The 16,306-nt window shown below is 45.2% G+C and overlaps 1 protein-coding gene across 3 annotated transcripts in view; it reads left to right on the plus strand.

Annotated features, from left to right (window-relative positions):
- Positions 1-823: 823 nt before the first annotated feature.
- SLC8B1 (solute carrier family 8 member B1) overlaps positions 824-16,306 on the plus strand; it is a 206,171-nt gene continuing 190,688 nt past the window's right edge. For 2 of the 3 annotated variants that reach the window (XM_078667148.1, XM_078667147.1), the window contains exon 1: positions 824-1,118. The gene's annotated coding sequence lies outside the window, so the exon portion shown is untranslated. The remainder of the gene's footprint in view (positions 1,119-16,306) is intronic. The other variant, XM_078667149.1, reaches the window with a different exon arrangement.

Genomic DNA, 16,306 nt, shown 5'->3' on the forward strand with positions numbered 1-16,306 from the left:
TTACCTCTACCCATCCTGAACCCCAAAAGTTACTCTTAACACTACCCACTTAAAAAGATAGATGTATACTATATAGGTATATCATGTAATGTAACAATATACCTACAGCAAGCCAGGACTAGTGGTTTTGTCAATGGTTGTTAGTTGCATAAGATAAATGAGCAACAACTACGGCTTTGTTATATATAATATTGAAAATGCTTCCGTTTTGAAATGATGAGGCTGTGTAAGACCCAAAACGAGCATATTTGAAGTTACATCAGAGGCTTTGATCAGTGCTACCGCTGGAGAGTTTAGATTTTTTTCACCCCGATGTTGAGGGCAACAATGGAGAGTTCGATAGGGGCCCGTCTCGGCACCTGCTTTTAAGAACTATCGGTGCTGAGCACCGGCAGGACCCGGCCCACTCACAGCCCTGGCTGTTTCCCTTGCAGAATGTTTAACAAAACCAAAACCCCTTCTTGCGTCACCGTCGACCTCTGAAGAATGAAAGACAGATTAGTTATACAGTGCTGTACTAATGTTTGGAGGCGCTATAGAAATGATAATAAGATATCAGTGTACAAACATGTAACTCGATTCCAGAAGAGCATTCACCCATAAAGTATATTTCAGGCCACGTGGCAGTGCTCGTTGTTTTTCTTGGAAATGTATGCGTCATATAATGATGAGCAAACAGTTTGCATTCCCTCACACACTTTATAAACGCGACTTTGAAATGGTTGAACATCAACTCTGGGTCACGTCACGTGAAACAAAATCTTAAAATAAGTAAATCGCAGGCTGCCTGACAGTGTCAGCGGGCGCGCGGTGCAGGAAGTTGTCGGTGCCGGAATGTGGGGCTGGCCCTTTAAGCAGGAAACAAGAGTGTTTGTTTGTGCTGCTTCAGCTGTACTCGGGTGTACTCTGAGTAAGGGGCAGGCTGTCATGTGCTGAGCACGGGACTCCGCGACACCTGAGGCTGACACAATGCTTCTAGGAGGTGGGGACACTCCACACTGACAAAAAGCCCTCCTCCTAAAAGATCCCGTGAAGGAACACCTGCGGCTGGCACAGAGCACCCCTGGGTCGTGGGATCACTTGAAGCTGGCGAAACCCTCTCCCTCCGAACAGAGAAGGTGAGCACACCTGACCGGACCAATGCCTGAGCATGAGGGGGTGGGGTGGGGGTTCTCTATCCTCTTTCTTTGGGACTGGCTCAAAGCTATTGAGAGGATTCATTGCTTGACAGTTAGCATGCTGGGAATTGTAGGCATGTGCGTATACCAGGCAAGTTAGACTATAAGTCTCAGCATGCACCATTATTTAATGAAAGCTATCACTAGACTGTCAGAAAATCACCCCAGTGAAATGCAGCCGTCGGTCGTTATGCCGGAGTGTTGTTCTCCCAAGTCTCGCCCAGTTCACTCTCCCAGGAGGGAGACGAGATGGTGACTCCCCAGAAGTGAAGGCTGCCGAATCATGGTGTGTAAAATGCAAGCGGCTTTTGTAGTCTAATGAAAATGTTGGTTTGTTGCAAGAGTGAAAGGTTCCAGGAAAGGTGAGCTGTGATTTTTTTAATCTGCTTCAAAGCACTAGCTTTCACTTTTTGGAGTGAGGTCAGAAGAGTGAGGTGACCTTGTCTTCGGGGTGTGTTCCTCACATCAGACTTGGCGTTGGAAGTTGGGGTGCGGCAGGTGCAGCATCCAAGGGCATAGAAGGGACTACATTTCTTGGGGGACACTGACAGCCGTGAAGAGAGCTGAACCTGGGTCTGCCTGGCTCTAAGAGCCAGAGCACGATCCGAGCCATAAAAGATGCAACCCGGGCTATAAATGTCATGACTACGATAGACTGTAAAATGGAAAAACAAGGACTTTTCATCAATTTTAAAGTGTTTCAATGACTTGTAAACGATTATTTCACTTAACTGTGACGTTTATTGAAAGTAATATTTTTTGAGCAGGAAACATTAGCGAATACCGCCATGTCCTTACAATTTTGCCATAAATTATCCAAAACTTGTCATCTTAACATGTTCTCTATTCAGGGTTGACCTTATCGCTGGTGGCGTATGGTGCGACAGTCTTTTTTTTTTTTTTTGCCCCCCTCCAACCAATTCCCCCATGACCTCATCTGATTCCCTCACAACCACCTGCCTAAAGTGCCCTCCATCTGTTTTTAGCCCCTTTCTCGCATACACTTCATTTGTTTTAAAGCACTGGTGACGGCAGGCTTGACTAATCCACTCAGCTCTCCACAGAAAATACAGACCTGTTCTTTGCAACAGGCATATTAACCCCCTGGGCTACTTTATGGTGAGTCAAAACTGCCACTAGATAAAACTGAGATCTCTCGCAGGAACATTAATCACAAGAGTTATCTTGATATTTTTATTGCTGCCTGAATGTTGAACAATGTAAGTTATTGATATACACAACCCCTCCTTTAGGGCAGTGTCCAGTGCGGCCTCACCCGTCATGCTGCCCTAACGCCAGCCCTGTCTCTAGTTACACAGCATATATTGTTATTAAATGTGAACCAAGATTATTTTATATTAACCATGTATAAGCAAGGTTTTTGTAGTGCACTGAGTTACTTAAATGTGCTCTCAAACTGTATGGTTAATAAAAACGATGGAAAGTGATGGAAATCAATGGACTGAGGATCAGACAATTTGGTCAAGTGTGGAAGCCGGGATTTGAGTCCAAGGTAACAATTAACACAGTTCAGACCATGCAGGGTTACGGCCTTCTCTCTTCTGTGTTACATCAAAGGTCAGACCGTTGAGTTCAGTTATTCAATTGTTGTTACTCAATTAGAATTGGTATAAAAAAAAACCAATAAAATGTCAGCTTAAAAAAAAATACAGATACCATGCAAAAAGTATTCTTAGAAGTATCCCCTCTTGGCCTGCGGACACAAAGCAGATATGCAAACACTTGACTAAAGATAAAGAGAAAACCCTAATTTGGACCGTCATACCTAAAAGAACAGTTTATACGTCATGCTGAAATATATGTATTTGTAGAAGCTTCGGACCAGAACAATTAACTTTAAAAAGCAGACTCTCGGATAAAATGCTGAGTCATATCATTGAAAGCAGTGTTTTCCTGTTTGGAATGTTTCTTCAGACACTGAAGATTAAACATGGAGACAGAGGATACGTGGCTGCGCCTCCAAGTGTCTCCTTGAAGAGCTGGCTTGGCAAACAGAACGCTTTTAGGAGAGGCTCAACATTTCAAAGACTGTGGTTATATGATTAACAAAGCAAAGAGGTCATAGACCCCCCCCCCCCCACTGAGTTTGCACATCAGATTTCAAGGAGATTTAGGCATGTGCAGCATGACTTTAGAGTACTATATGTTCTGTCTGTTGTCTAATCTCCAGTTTCCACTTCAAAAAACTGGGATGGGTGTTCCAGTTCAAATCTAGGGGGAGGGTTGCCCTGTGTCCCCCCCACTCCAACATCTGTGGTGAATACATTCCTACTGTCCTCCTTGGGTCCCAAGCCACTGGCAGTTCAAGTGACCTGGAGGACTTCAGCAGGTCAATCAGCAATGAAGTGTTTGCCTTTAAAACATCTGGTGGGTCTGGACAGAAAGTTTTGCACCTCCCTAGTGTAAAGGAATACATTCAATTTACACATTGCACCCTATTCCCCCCCCCCCCCCCAAAAAAAAAACAGACTACATCATGGGGCAATGGACTAGCCCAAGTTAGCTATTGGCTAAGTTCACTGTGAGTGATGGCATTCTGCTTTTTCACAATCAGTATGTTCACATCCCACTAGTAGTTCCTTCTGTGGCAGAGACTGCTATGCCGATGTGTGTTCTTTTTAGACGAAAAAATAACATTGTTGCTTTTCGCTATTTCTTTGTTTGTTTTGGCTAGGGCCCAGTAGCTCCTCCAGCAATACAGTTTTACAAAAAACAAAACAAAAAGGCCATTGATAAAATCCAAAAGGCTGGCACTCGAGGCCAGACCAGTTGGCTCTGCGAATGCTTTTTTTATAATGTGGTCCTGAATTATATCTGTCTTTTTGCAGGGAGATACATTTACAAGAGCCTTCAAGTTACAAGGGAAAATGAGTATGCATGCCATGCCAAAGATTTAATAACACATTAGCTGTAAACTAACTAGTTTCCTTTATAAAGTTTGAGTATATTTAAAGATCTATAGACTGCACTGGAAAAACAAATGCTATCTGTTGCAACTTAGTGATTAAGTGTGGTGCTGTGGCACCCCTTCCAGAGGGCCATGGGGCAAGCAGGGATTAACGTGCCCAACTATGGGGGTTAAGGTCTTTTACTCTTGATGTTCCGGGGCCACAAATTACTATGAATCCTGAGTAAGTGGGTGAAGTACCCCTTCAGCACTTGACTCTCAGGGTCCCAGCAGTCCACGTCTCTTTTGGGTGAGGTGTGGATACAGAATGGTGAACACGGGCTCACAACTCAAAATGGGCGCAGCAGCAGCCATAAATCGCTGTCCAGCCAAATATTCACTTTGAAAAAAGAGAAATATTTTATATCTATTGCATTACACACCAAGGAAAACTATGACATTGACAAACAATTACACAGCCCCCCCTTAAGGACGAGGCTCTAATGTTTCTTTGGCGATTCCCTGTCCCACTCTACGTTTGTGTTAGCGATAGTGGTTATTCCCCATTCACTATTGGTAACACCCAGGGTATGTCGCACTAGCAGTCTGAGTTTCAAGAGTCCACTTTAACTCCAATTTAAAGTCCATAGTGTTCCAGTGCTACCTCTGTAACTTAGCAACACGTTCCCCTCGGGTCTGGAGGTCCAAAACCAGTCTTACTAGCACCGGCAGGCATGAAGCATTTGGAGTTCCTGGTTGCCCCCCGTACATATGCGCTCACAGCAGCTGCAGCTGAGTTCAGGTAAGTTGGTTTCACACGGCGCAGGTGGCTACACTCAACGGGTGCACAGTTTCTCACTCCTGTGTGCCCTCTCGAAGCGACCGGAGCCTCTCTTCTGTTCCTCTAAGAGGTTAGTGTTCGGTTCCTCCCTGAACTGGGGGGTGGGGATTGCTTGCAGCAATCTTCTCTTGGGCCCCTTACCTGCATGACTCTGTGACGTTCCTATCTTGAGTCCCTCGCCTAGTTGATGGTGCACAGGTGCTCACATTGGTCTTGGCAAGCAGGCAGTCATTTGTGCTGCAGGGCAAGTAGTCTTATATTCCCTGGGTAATGTCCCCTGATCTTGCAGGGAGCCTATCAGGCCGCGCCCCCCTGTCCTGGTCACAGGCAGAAGTCTTCTAGAGCTTCCTCCTCCTCACATATTCGGCCGGCTGCTTGGCATATGACACATTTGGAGATTTTAAACTCATCTTCTGGTAGTCCATTTCCTGACAGCAAATGTGATTTATGGTCTGAGGCTTTGAAGTTTTATGTTGTAGTTCTGCTTCTTATGAAGTGTCCACTCCCCTGCTCTCTCTTCTGCTGTGACAGCCTGCTTTTCAAGAGGAAGTGTCTCCAAAGCTGATAGTCCCACAACCCAGACCACGGGAGGGACTAGAGTGCACACCTGGATGTCAGCCACAGTGATGTGTGCGTCAAAATATTAGCCCATGACACCTAGCCCTACTCTTTATGATTCTCTTATCAGCAGCATCTCCTTCTTGAGATGTGCCAGGGCATCTTTTTTGTGACCTCTCATTGAATCAAAGTGCAGCCTTTAAAGTGAAACGGGGAAGTCTGGATCCCCCCCCTCCAGTGTGTGTTCCATCCACTTTACAGGAATGCAGCAATATACTCCGCATGTTTCAGGAAATTTATCTACCTCTTCTTCATGTTTTACCATGAGGGTTTGGGTCTCCCATAGTGGAATCCAGGCCCTCAATGGAACCCTGGTACCATCCACAGGCACACATACACCCAGTGCCAGTACACATGCACCGCACAGTACTGTATCCTCCATGAACTGTACCACTCATAGGCACACATGCATCCAACACCTACATTTGACATGCACATGCTGCACCGCACTGAATCCTTTGTGTGCTGTACCACTCACAGGCATAAATACACCCAGCACTCTTCATGTAGTGTAACATTCATGGGCACACATACACCCAGCACATGCACTCACCATGTACACACTGTTCAGTACTGCATTATACCTGTATTGTACCCTTCCCAGGCACACAGATACCCAGTGCAGTTGCACGATTCCTACTCAGCACTTCACAACAAACCAGTGTAGGCCATGGGTGAGTTAAGCACACAGCAGTGTAACTTTAAACACAAGTGAGCCTGTAGGCCTCATTCCAGTGACACAAGTTAAAAAGAACCTGTTCACTCCTATGGATCACTAAACATATACTGCAATTGTGCTGCTTAACTCTCGGTGAAGGCAGTAGCCTTCCACCTCTATGGGACTAGAGCTTTGGGCACCCCTTCTGGTCCAACAAGACCGCAATCTGTGAGACAGGCCAATGTCATGGCGCACATGCATGATCTGTGTTTGCCTAAGATAACAAAAATCAGCATTGGGATCCAGACATCAGTACAGTTGGGCATTCAGGGCACAGGTGATTGTGAATTTAACATTTGTACCAAGGTATAGAATATAGATTTTACTTTAATTTAATGTGCACAGTGGTCCGACGCCATTCTGATTTACATTGCCTGTTTTGAAATACCTCGCTTGTCACTTGCTTTTGATCTAAATATAGGTGACCAAAAGAGTCGATTTTGCAACCTCATCAGCAGGTATGGCACATAATCTTGCTATTTTTCATGCCATGTAATAATATGCTTGGCTCTGTTGTCTGTCATGTTATTCTTTTATATGTTCTGTCGTGCAGTTCTACTCTGTTATGCTATTAAGTGTTCTACTGTGTTTTGCTTTGCTACACTCCTTGGGGCCGATTCACAGAACTAATCAGAGACAAAATCCTAGCTTTACAACTTTCGGTATTCACAAAAGGCATTTAGTAGTAGTAAAGTTAGGAGTCCTAACTTTACTACTACTACTAAATGCCTTCTGTGAATACTAAAAGTAGTAAGTTTAGGATTTTATCTCAGATTAGTTCTGTGAATCGGCCCCAATGTTGTTATATTATGCTACACTCAGGTGGTGTTCTATCATGCTGTATTCAGACCCCCCCAGGATATAGCGGCATGGATTAGCAAATTTAGCGGCACAAATATGGAAATTTAGCGGCACAAATATGGAAATGTAGCTGCATTTTTGCGTCATTTTATTTTACTCATAATCATTCGTTCTCAGCCTTAAATCAATGGAAACTGTGGTCACTGTGGGTGGTCAGTACCTGTTACTGCATTATGATTTATGTATGTTTATGATCATTGTGTGTTTCTTTGTATGTATAAGAGAGGGAGTCTGGCAGTCTGTATTTCATTGTGTGCTAGTGTAAGAGCACTTTGTGTTTCTGTGTGTGGAGGTGAGAGGGAATGTAAGGGGTAGTGTGTGTTGTTCGTAGTAATAAGAATGTGTTTGTGTTTTGTCTGTGTGTTTGTAATTTGGCCTGTGAGTTTCTGCCTGGGGGTCAGTTTGTGTATATTGTTAATGGGTATTTCAAGAGGTGGTCAGGCGGTGTTCAGTTTGTCCAGGGGTAGATGTTTGTAGATGTGGAGTTGCTATACTTTTCTTTGTGGCCAGTGTGTCTGTGAAGAGTCGTTGCCGTGTTTTTCTGTGACTTGGTGGGTGTATTGTGTGATTCATTTTGTGCCAATGTGCAGGACTGACATCAGGGCATTTCATCACTTTCACCCCGAAGGCGCCCAGTTGCCTTGAGACTCTGCTCGGTGATGGAAGGAGCTTAGAGGTTGCCCGCAGTTCTAGCTGCAGGCAGACTGTCACAATTCAGATCATGCTGTCTGTCCCACATTTAGCTTAATTCGGGTCTTTGGGTGGGTGGTAAGTTTGTGCCTGTGTGTGATGGAGAGACTCTGTGAACATGAACGACTCGAGTTTCGGCTTGTCCTGCAGGAACGATGCTCGGCTTTACTGGAGACTTCCCAGGCAGAATGTGCATTCACATACCTGCCAACTCACACGGTGAGGAAAACGAGTTGAAAACCACTCTAACTAGTGGTTTCCAGCTGTGTTGCCCCCGTTTCTAACTGCCGACGTCCATTAAGGGGTGTGAATACACCCCAGGACGTCGGCACCAGCCTCAACAAGCTTTTTTTTGGGGGGGGGGGCAGGTTGAGAGCGGGGGTTCTAACGAGGTATATTCCGCCCGCCCTCTCCTCACACTGTGACATTGTTCAGTATCAAGGGACTAGGGCTGCAGAGCACCTGCCTGCTTCCAAGCTGCAGCGAGTTCTAGGGATCTGGGAAGGTTTTGCTAGAGGAGAAGACAGAAATTGGGCAGTTTTGTTGTATCTTGACACAGGGGTATTTGCCTACCCGGTATGCCCTACATTTATGCAGCGATCAGAGTGCTGCCGAGGAACCCGGCAGGCACACATCACCTTCCGATTTCACGGGCACTTTTGTAAAAATGCCGCAATTTTTACAAAAGTGCCGATTTCGCGGGCACTTTTGTAAAAATCGCGGCATTTTTACAAAAGTGCCAATTTCGCGGCAAACCGCGAAATCCTGGAGGGTCTGTGTATTACACTGTGTATTGTGTGATGCTGCATTGTGATTATCTGTGCTGTGTCTTGTTGTGCTATGCTATGTTGTATTATGCAGAGTTATGTTATTGTAGCAGATTTTCATCTGTGGCTCTCATCTTTGCTTGTTTGAGAAATTGAGTGGTCTGCACAGCAGGAACTCAAACCCATTGCACTCCTGTGCGAGCATCTGAGCTGTTAAATATGAGTCTGTTCCTGATGTTCTTATTCTGATCAATTTACTGGCTACATTATTATAGTGTATATGACAAAGAAAGAGCTAGTGCAGTGATTAGTCAGTCTGAGTTGTTACAAGTAGGAGGTCAAGAAAATTGTACTTAACAAGCTCAACGCATGTTTAGGAGCTGCAAAAACAAGCATTGGCATTGCCAATAGGTCTCGCTTTTGGGCCCTTATAAGTAGTTATGCAGCATAATTTCCTTGTTGCAACAACATAAAATGTTGCATGCATAAACACTTAGATGGTTCCAAAAGTGAGCCCTATTGGCTATTTGCAATGCAATAAGTCTTGCATTTAGGCAACTTTAAGCTGTTGGCATAGTAAATGACAATGCCTTTTCAATTTATTGTAAAAGTAAAATTTTTTGAAAGTTATTGTCATTTACAATGCCATTATGTTCAATTTAAGTAAATGGGAGACCTATAGCATTGCAAATGATTGTTATTTATGATGTGTAGCCTGGCGTTGCGTGTGTGAGTTGCGTGTGTGAGTGGCGTTGCGTGTGTGAGTGGCGTTGCGTGTGTGAGTGGCGTTGCGTGGGTGAGTGGGGTTGCGTGGATGAGTTGCGTTGCGTGTGTGAGTGGCGTTGCGTGGGTGAGTGTGGTGTTGCGTGGATGATAGTGGGCTTGCGTGGGTGTGAGTGGCGTTGCGTGTCTGTAAGTGTTGCTGTGTGGGTGAAAGTGGCACAGAGCCTTTGATGTGGCCTGGCGCAGGAGAAATGCTGCTGCTGCTAATTAAATACAAGAGCGGCCGGGAAGCGGCCGGGAAACACAAGTACGGCCGGCCACATAATTAGGGGAGGAGAAGCCGCACAGCACACGCTGGGAGAAGCCCTTTGATGTGCTGTGCGGCCGCGATGCGCGCTCTGTGCTGGGGGAGGGCCATTAGCCTGAACTCGCGGCAAGATCAAACAAAGGGTGGGAGGGACATTGAGGAACAGATGGCCATGAAAGTGTATGGGCCAAAAGCGCGTGCCTGTGGCCACGTGCACTCGAAGAAAACGCCACGAAAAAATGCGGTGGTTTGACAATCAGTTCGAGCACTTGAATTCTCGCCATTTCCCATTCCTTCGGAATGGTAAAGGACGAGACCTAAAAACCCACACACTACTGTATCTCGGCAAGTGCCACAATAGATGTTCAGTGGCATTGTTTTTACTTTTGTTTGTGATATTTAGGTTCTGCTGAAAGACATTCTGATTAAATTCCACTTGGCTGCTAGTTAGGAGCATGAGCCTGGTTCTTCCATCTTGTCTCCAGTAGGACAAGATGCTCAATATTTAAAACCGGTGAATCAAGATTCAATGAGCCAGTGAAGAAGAAACACCTCCAGTGGTTCCCACAAAAACATTCATTGTAAAGAGTTAAGGGATATAATCATAATACCTTTTTGGGGGTACATAAAGTAGTAGGCGCACATCTCTGGCTGAATATCTCTGCCTCTTCAATCATTTCTGCATAGAGATATCCACACACGTTGGTGTAGAATTAAGTGGTAAATGGCAGAGAAACATGAAGAGGAGTTGGAAAATGTGGAGTAATTACTACATAGTGGTAGGGTTAAGGACAATTGAGGGAGAAATTTAGTGATAGACCTGCTAACACGAAACACACACCCTCATAAGAGTTAGAAATTCGAATCACAAAATACACATTTAAATCAACTACAGTATTACTACTGACAAAACAGGCTCAAATATACTACAGCCCAGTCTTTGAGTAAGTCAAGTACCACACAGAGCCAACCACTGATACCGCAACACACACTCCTAGAAATCAGTGAAGGCATACAATAACACTACCACATAAGAAACATTTAAATAAATGAAATTCATTCACATTTTAAATGAAACTTTATTTAAATTATGTTGGGACAGGAATATTCCTTGCATGGTAAACAGGTGTGTTGCCTGCCCTGAGTGCCCAACTGCATGTAGCTGGTTTCCTGATTTTTAATCTTTTTTTATTATGGCCCTAACTTTAATCTAGCGTGTGTGCTGAGGGCTTCGCCTGTCACTGGCTTCGAAAGATCCTGGACTTGTCCTGTGACCTGGAGGGGTGTATGAAGCCCAATCATGTCCTTCTTTGTGGAGAGGACAGCTGTCCCTGTCACTAAGTTTAGTACATAGCGGGGTGGCGGCAGCATGCCATGTTTTTAAAGGTCAATAGTGTGACCAGACCTTTTTTATCCTGAACTCTGGAGTGGATGCCCTCTGACCCTACTCCTGTAAAGTTTTGCTTCTGAATGCTTGCCCTTCCCTTTGTGCTGACCTCCTGAGTATATGTTAAGAGTGTTGGTGTGTATAGCCAGTGTGGTACATGGATGATGTGAATGAGGCTGAGCCACTGTAATGGAAACCAGTTGGATCTATTTTGGATCCTCTTCCTGGCCTGGCCTTGCACAAGATGAAGGGTGAGGACTCTGTTCCCAGAGAGTGGAATTGTAGTGCTTTCATTCCTGCAGGTTGAGGGAGGAGACCTAGCCACTAATGTGAGTGGAGTGTAGCTAAGGCTCCTTTAGATATGCTGAGGCCTTTTGTTTAGTAAGGAGCCGCTAATTAATTTCCCCGAACATATCCATATAGTGGATAGTTGGGGTAAGGAGTGGGGCTGCTGACTATTGTGGGAGGTGAGGATGCCTTTAGATGCCTTTAGCTGAGGCTTTCCCTTTTGGCTTTGTCCGATTGTTATTTCAGGTGGATTGATGAGACCGGTGCAGAAACCTCACAACTCTTTGTGCTTCTGTTGTGAGTGCTCCAAAATATGTCTTGCTGGAGACCCCCAAAATCCTAATGAGGGCACTGTGTAGCTACTAGACTAACAAGTTGGTATTGTTCTTTCCTATCAGAAGCCAAATATAGGTGAAGAACCGTGCAACACCCATTAGCAACAGCAACCGAGTGGTGGAGACTTGGGTGAGTGGGCTGTTGATTAGGAGTCCCTACTCCCAATAAGTGTGTGAACTAGACCTGTAACTCATGTAAGTGGTCAAAACAAACATTATCCAATACATTAATGATTACCAAAGGCCCGGAGTTCACAAATACCCAAATAAAATGTTTTGCCACTCTACAACTGCATTTCACACTTGAACATGCAACCTAGAAATGGCTTCACAAACTGGCGTTTTTGTTGGTTGTGCAGTTGGCTCAGAAGTTAAGCCTTATCTCAAAGGTGGATGAACACAGTTGACAGAGACCACTTGCCATCACCACCCCCTGAAATTTGTTTCATCAGAGTTACTGACACTCGTTTTCTCACTTTTAATACTGAACCACTCAAGGAAGTTAGATTTTGCAAGTAGCGTGATGGGATCCTTGGGACACATACTGGAAGTGGAATAGGAAAGATGGTGCTAATGTGGTGGGGTAATTATTTATTTATTTATTTATTTAAAAAAGTTTTATATAGCGCGGACTAGACCCTGGAAGGGTATCAGAGCGCTTTAAAAAGGTTACATCACATAGAAAGCCTAATACAATATGTAAAAAAATTAGAGTAGATGGTAGGGCGAGCATACTTGATATCAAACATTCGTATTGGATCCAGGGGTACTCAAGAGTGTAATAGCTATTGGTCTTTAAAATCAGGTGTAAGTTCTGTTTGGAGAGCGAGTTAAGTGTTGGGGCCGGGTAGGAATTTGTTCATTAAAAGAAGTTTGACTTCATTTTTGAAGGAGGTGCTAGAAGAGTTCATTCTGATTTCCGGTGGTAGGGCATTCCAGATTCTGGGTGCTAGTACGGAGACAGTACGGTTGTACGTTTTTCTTTTTCCAAAATGTTTGCAGTTTCAATAGCCAGGTGCTGGTGCTTCTCGACATTCTGCCACCGCCTGATAGTTCCAGTTTATCTACTAGATACCTTGGTGTGTTGAAGTGCACAGCTTTGTGTCATACAGGCAATTTTTTGCTGTGATCGTGCCTCAAAAGGGAACCAATTCAGTCCCTTTCTGGTAGATAATCAGAAGACTCCCCTCCATTTTAGGCTTTCTGACACTCTGGGTACATGTCATGTATATTCAATAAATGAATCACAGTGTGGGTTTGGGAGTGCTATGGGCAGCCATGTATTAAGGGTACTAGGTGCCGGTATGTTGAATGTTTTTGTAGAGTGCAACGCTTATTGTCTTCTTTGCATTTGCACTTTTCAGATTCTCATAGTGCATATGAGATATGAGGAGAACATTAGCTATAATTTCATAGAGGCTAAAGTGAAACACGCAGGCAGAGTCGGAGAAATGATTGAACATGGGACAGAGGTAGCACTTCATACCCCCACAACTCCAGACAGGGTTTTTTTTTGGTTTTTTTTGCAGAGTTTTATATAGCGCGAACTAGAACCGAACCGAATCAGTTATCAGAGCGCTTTACATAGCACCATTTACGTTACATGAGGACACTTAAACAGGCGCGGTGCGTCCATTGGGGCGTAGGGGCGAAGCCCCACTAAGCTAGGGTGACCAGATTTTCAAAATTAAAAACCGGGACGGGCACAGACATAGAAAAAGGACTACATGTTCTGTTAGGTTTCAGGGATATATATATATATATATATATATATATATATATATATATACACATACAAACATGTATATATAAATAAAAAAATTTAAGAACACAAACATATATATTTGTGCTCCTTTAAAGAAATGTATTATCACATTACCTCCCGTTCTGCGAAGTGCTCCAGGGTCCGGCTACTGCTGGGCCTGGCCTTGCCATGTGGCCTCTGCAGCCCTGATTCACACCTCATTAAATCCTGCTGTGCTGCTCAAGTGAGGCGAAGCAGCACAGCAGAAGAGGTAAAGAACTGAACTTCTGCCGCTGTTTCCTGGAGGGCGGGTCGCAATGTGAGCCTGCATAACACTAGTTAACTTGCAGGTTCACCCGACCCTTGCTGAAAAACCGGGACATTTCTTTAAATAACCCAGGCTCTACCCAAAAACCCGGACATTTCACCAAGTTGGAGAAAAGTGTCGGGACACCGGGACACTTCTCCAAAACCCCGGACCGTCCGGGGAAAACCGGGACGTCTGGTCACCCTACACTAAGCCCCATGGACCCACCACGTCGTCACTAGAAGCCAAACACAATTATTTAAAAAAATCGCGCTATCTGCCGACCGGGAAACCGGGAGACACCCGACCTTCCCGGAGTGCGCAAGGGGGGGGGGGAAGGATCGGGCTGCTGCAGCTGCGCAAGTGTATTTTTGGGCACAAACATGCCCGCGCATGCGCAGATCGTTTTCTTGTGAATTCCCCCTTAGAGAGAGGACCAGGGGGCGGGCCGCAGCCCCCGGGGTTACACAGGGCGACTGGGCGAGGAGTCATGGTGCCCCCCCAGCCAATCCTGGCGCAGGATTGGCTGGTCAATACATAGCCCGGTTACATAACCCCTGACGGATAGCACGGCCTACTTTGGTGCTGGGAAACCAGGTTCGAGCCTCTTATCGAACCATAAAAATGTATACATGACTTACTTTGGTGTTAAATAAATAGATATTTTAAAAAACAAATAAAAATGATGTTCCGACTAAGGTGTGAAATTGGTGTCGAATAAATACATGTTTTTAAAAACAATTAATATTAATCATGCATCATTGGTGCTGGAGTACAAGGGTTGAGACTGGTATTAAACACTGACAAGCTGTGTGCAAGTTATATGGTCATAAAAATACATGAATGATGGATGCAGGATGGGTGGATGCATGAATGGATGCAGGATGAATGATGGGTGGATGAATGGATGGGTGGATGCATGAATGAATGATGGATGCAGGATGGGTGGATGGGTAGATGAATGAATGATGGATGCAGGATGGATGCAGGGTGGATGGATGGGTGCATGAATGAATGATGGATGCAGGATGGGTGGATGGATGGATGGATGATGGATGAATGATGGGTGGATGAATGGATGGGTGGATGCATGAATGAATGATGGATGCAGGATGGATGCAGGATGGGTGGATGAATGAATGATGGATGCAGGATGGATGCAGGGTGGATGGATGGGTGCATGAATGAATGATGGATGGATGGATGGGTGGATACAGGAATGGATGGGTGGATGGATGGATGCATGAATGAATGAATGATGGATGCTGGATGGGTGGATGAATGGGTGGATGAATGGGTGGATGAATGAATGATGAATGATGGATGCAGGATGGATGGGTGGATGGATGGATGGGTGCATGAATGAATGATGGATGCAGGATGGATGGGTGGATGGATGGGTGCATGAATGAATGATGGATGCAGGATGGGTGGATGGATGGGTGGATGGGTGGACACATGAATGGATGCAGGATGAATGATGGGTGGATGAATGGATGGGTGGATGCATGAATGAATGATGGATGCAGGATGGGTGGATGCATGAATGATGGATGCAGGATGGATGCAGGGTGGATGGATGGGTGCATGAATGAATGATGGATGCAGGATGGATGGATGGGTGGATGCATGAATGGATGGATGCAGGAATGGTGCAGGAATGGATGATGGATGGGTGGGTGGATGGGTGGGTGGATGGATGCATGAATGAATGATGGATGGATGCTGGATGGGTGGATGGATGGATGGATGGGTGGATGCATGAATGATGGATGCAGGATGGATGGGTGGATGGATGGGTGCATGAATGATGGATGCAGGATGGGTGGATGGATGGGTAGACACATGAATGGATGCAGGAATGGATGCAGGATGGATGATGGATGGGTGGATGGATGGATGGATGGATGCATGAATGAATGATGGATGGATGGATGATGGGTGGATGGATGGGTGGATGCATGAATGAATGATGGATGCAGGATGGATGGGTGGATGGATGGATGGGTGGATGCATGAATGAATGATGGATGCAGGATGGATGGATGGGTGAATGCATGAATGAATGATGGATGCCGGATGGATGGGTGGATGCATGAATGAATGATGGATTCAGGATGGATGCAGAATTGGTGGATGGATGGGTGGGTGGGTGGATGGATGGATGGGTGGATGCATGAATGATGTATGGATGGATGCAAGGTGATTCGGGCTCGCTCGCTGCGGTGCAATATGCAAATTAGTTTACGCCTCACCACTTTCAAATGTCACCAGCCGCCCCTGAGGACACACTTTCATTTTAGGCACGGGGAGATTAAGTGATTTGCCCAGAATCACAGGGAGTTTTTGGCGTCGTTACCGAGACTCGAACCCAGATCCGAGGTCGAGCGCCTTAGCCTTTAGGCCAACCCCTCTCCCCCTCTCCCCAGTGGTTGCTTACACAGCCACTGTTCTGAGATGTTTTCTGGCACCAGGGTGTTTATGTATTTCTATAACGTGCCACATGCCAATGAGATTTCTTCATGAGTAAGCACAGTCTGGATTACTTGAAACAAGCATTTACAATGCAATAGGTGTCGCATTTACGCGAGTTTAAGCTATTGGCATTGTAAATGACAATGCCTTTTATTTGTT

Source organism: Lissotriton helveticus, chromosome 11 (assembly GCF_964261635.1).
Source record: "Lissotriton helveticus chromosome 11, aLisHel1.1, whole genome shotgun sequence".
NCBI lineage: Eukaryota > Metazoa > Chordata > Amphibia > Caudata > Salamandridae > Lissotriton > Lissotriton helveticus.